This window comes from Gorilla gorilla, chromosome 11, assembly GCF_029281585.2.
Source record: "Gorilla gorilla gorilla isolate KB3781 chromosome 11, NHGRI_mGorGor1-v2.1_pri, whole genome shotgun sequence".
NCBI classification, from domain to species: domain Eukaryota; kingdom Metazoa; phylum Chordata; class Mammalia; order Primates; family Hominidae; genus Gorilla; species Gorilla gorilla.
Window position 1 is genome coordinate 74,711,518 of NC_073235.2, and position 4,042 is coordinate 74,715,559.

Below are 4,042 nucleotides of genomic sequence, written 5' to 3' on the forward strand. Positions count from 1 at the left end.
AGGTGAAGAAGGAGCAGGCTGTCACGTGGTGAGAGAGGGAGCAAGAGAGGTGGCATGCTTTTCTAAACAACCAGCTGTCACGTGACCTAATAGAGCAAGAACTCACTCATTACGACAAGGACAGCACTAACACATTCATCACGGGTCCACCCTCGTGACCCAAACACTTCCCACTAGGCCCACCTCCAACATGAAAGATCACATTTCAACATGAGATTTGTAGAGGACAGATATCCAAACTATATTAGGAGGTATCGGAATTTTCTCAATTCTGCAACATAGTAAATTAAAAGATGTGTGGGTCTTATGAAATATAACAAATCTCATGTCCAAAACAGTTACTAGGCTAGAAAAAATATTGTCTTGGGCCTCTGAGACGTTCTGCAATTGCCATCCTTTGTAGTCATACCTGGAGCGCTAGAAATCCTCATTCTCTCATTCTCCCTGCACTGTGAAGGAAGGGGCGGGGGTCAGTGCCATGGTTAGGAAGCTCTCATTTAGAGACAGAAACCTCGCAAATTCAGATGCCAAGTCCTGACACATCTGTCCATCTCCATCCTGTCGCAGGGCTTCTTCTGTATTCCACCTTCATGTTAAGGGAGTCAGAACTGCACCTCCTTGAAAGCTTCCCTCCTGTAAATACATTCTAGTTCAATCTCAGAGCTTTTAGGAGCAGGGGACTTGAGTTCTAGGGAATCTGACTTTTCAGCCCCTTGAATTTGGGAAAGTCACTTGAAGATACAGTTTTCATACATGTAAAATAATCTCTATCTCCCCAGGGCTGTGGGATGAAATAAATAAGGCACTTTGAAAACTGGGAAGCACTAGGTCTGCATCTCAGCCACTTTGTGTTCTCTTCACTTTTTCAAAGAGGAACATTTTTGATGAATGCTTGAAACCATTAAAAGTGAACACCCATTAAAACAAAAGCCAGCATTGGATCATTGTAGGCAAATCGTTTTTATAAGTCATAGGCCCAGATGGCCTATCTCCTCTTACTAGCCCGAGTAATTTTTGAAGGGAAAAGGACGAAGGAGTAAATAGCAAGGTATAGAGAAACGAGGAGTAAAAGGAGGAGAAGCCCCCAGTAGCTGCTCTGCAGCTTGTCTGCACATTAGGTTGGCAACTCAGAAATTATTTGGTTAATTCGGTGGTTGTAGACAGACACCAGATAATTACAAGGGGGAACATTAGCTTTAGGACATGATTTGCCCAGACTGGCTGTCTAGAATGATCTGATTATCAAGCAAAGCAGCAACTTTTCATTTCACTTGAGGCTACAGAGAGTTATAGTTGGTTTTGTATCACTGAGATCAATGTTTAGAAACATACAGTGTATTTCTGGTTTAGTGCTAGAAGAGTTTATTTTTTGTTTTGTTTTGTTTTTAATGGAGTTTTCCTTAGCAAGTTCAGTTTAGAGAGAATACTACAGCAAATTTCTAGGCCCTCATTTTATTTCCATCACAGAATGTATGCTCTTGATGTTGCCCGTGCATTTAGTTATGGGTTATTTAACACCACCATATATTCTAAACTTTCCCTTCCCCTCATTTCATTAGTGATGAGAGGAAGATTACAGCCTACAATCACAGTCTTCATAGAAAAGAAAAAGGAAATTGGTTGCTTCCTCTCTTATTTATTCATCTTCTCTGACTTCTTACATTTCCCAAATTACCTTCTGGGTTGTGTGCCCACCGGGGTGGTTAGCATTCTATTGATGTGGGAGTCCATTTCCTGCTCGCTGGGCCTTCTAACTGGAGTGCCACATTGCTTTCTTTAAATCAAACCTCTTAGAGCAGTCCTGCTAAGAGTTGGAGTAGCAGTACTTACGGGCCTGACTTGCATTCAACTTAGATTCACTGCAGCCACATGTTCTCTGCCTTTAAAATGGCGGCCTATTATTCCAAGGGTCGGAGAAAGCACAGCAGAAAGCGGTAACATAAAGTAACTCTGCAGTGTATTGTTCTCGGGGCAAAAGGGTTTCGAATCCAACGGCACAACAAAAGAGTAGAGAGAAAGTGCTTTTTGTCACCCTGGAGAAAAAACTCCCCTCTTTGCCAAAACTCCCCTCTACTTGGAAAGGATGAAGAGCTTTTACGATGTTGATAAAAGAGCAAGGAAATATGGTTCCATTCCCATGTCAGGACCTGCTATTTCTTGGTGGGTGCGGAAGGGCACTTGTGTGCATTCAGTCAATTATAGGAAAGGAGCATTTACCAGCAGAAGTGTGGCATGCTCAGAAGAGGCATACCCCCTTCCTTTCCCGCCAAACATAAAATGGACAGTTTGGTAGAGGGGAATTTGTTCATTTTAACAGGACAATAGCCGCAGTGTTCTAATTTCCATTGTATTCTTGATTTAAATTACCCTCCCTTAATAAGAAAAGCCTGCCCGATTTAATGAGTAATGAAATCATTGGCATTAGAAGGACTGTAGATTTCAGATTGTGGGGAGGTCCGGGATTTAAATTAAAATTTAGGTCATTACAGAAAAGACCAATAATATGTTTCACATGGATCAGTCTCGGTTTTTTCTTTTTTAGCACAGTGGTTCTCAAACCTTACATACGCCAGAATCACTTGGGGGTCTTATTAAAACACAAATGGAAGGAGAATGTTAGTGTCTACTTCACAGATCAGTAGCTCTCAAACTTTGGTGTGCATCAGAAACACCTGGAGGGCTTGCTAACCCACAGGTTACTGAGACCCTCCTGCCACTGTTTGTTTCAGTAGGGCTGAGGTAGGGCCTGGGAATTTGCTTTTCTAACAAGTTCTCAGGTGAGGCTGCTGTTACTGACTTGGGAAACATTTGAGAAACATTGGCAGGGCAGGGCTAGTTAAAACATCTGAAATCCTGCCCTGACTTGTATGAAATCTGCTATAAAGTAAAAAGTGGAGTTTTTGGCCGACTGCTTGCTAGTTGGACTTAAGAAGACTGGCATTTGTTAGTCAAGCTGATAGACTCAGTTCACATTTGAATTCCAATTGCTACAAACAATGTCAGAGAAAAGATTCTTTTACACACCCTGGGAAAGAGATATAAGGAAAAATATATTTTATATGTATTTCTATATTTTTATAAAATTCATAAATATATATTTATAAATATGTAAAAATATATATTTGGGGGGCTTTGATATAAATCGGCACAATAATTTCATATAAGCCTGGTGCAATAGAAACGTTTTCTTCTTCTAATTTTCCCTTCATAATTTTGAATTATTTGAATCTACAAATAACTTATTTATAAGGAGGGTTAGATTTGAGAATGTATTTACTCTGTGCTGTTCCTAGGATAAGCCTTGGGGTTTTTTGTACCTAAAATGCCTCTTCAGTTAACAGAATACCACTCTGCACCAGGTCTCAGGAATTTGGAGATTTGTATCTCTGGCTAAATTGTAACAAAGGCAGGCAGAGAATATGCCCAGAATTTGGCCTTCCACAATGCACACTGTAGTATCATAGCATGATGGGACTGGAAGAAGACTAGAGGCCATCTCTTTCAATCTGCTCCTTCCACAGATAGGGAGACCCAGCCCGGAGTGTTTGAAGGAGGTGTCTTTGTGGCAAACTGCACGGTTCTCACACGGCCCACTGGTGATGGGTCTGGGCAGAAGGAGAACTGCGGTATAAAGGGCCAGCCCGTCCTGCTGCCCTGCTCGTGCTGGCACCACATTCGACACGTGGCCATGCCTGTGCAACCTGGTGTGTGGAGGCAGGGCATTCAGGTTTTGAGAAGAGAACATCATTGGATCTGGCAGCTAAAATATGAAACACCATCCCTCGGGCTTCTCTGAGTCTGTAGTCTCATCGGGAGGCCAGCCAACTTGCTGTCTGCTATTGAGTGTGGGCGAGGAAGTGGGAGGAAAGCACTGGGTGATGAGAGAGTAGGAGGACAGAGAAAGCCTGAGGAGTGGAAAATGTGTTGAAGAGGGTGAGGAAAAGGCAAGAGAGCCCCAACTTAAAATACACAACTTAAAAGACTCTGCCACCGGCAGTGAACCAACTCGTAACAATCCTTACTGGCTCTGGGCCTGCTGGCC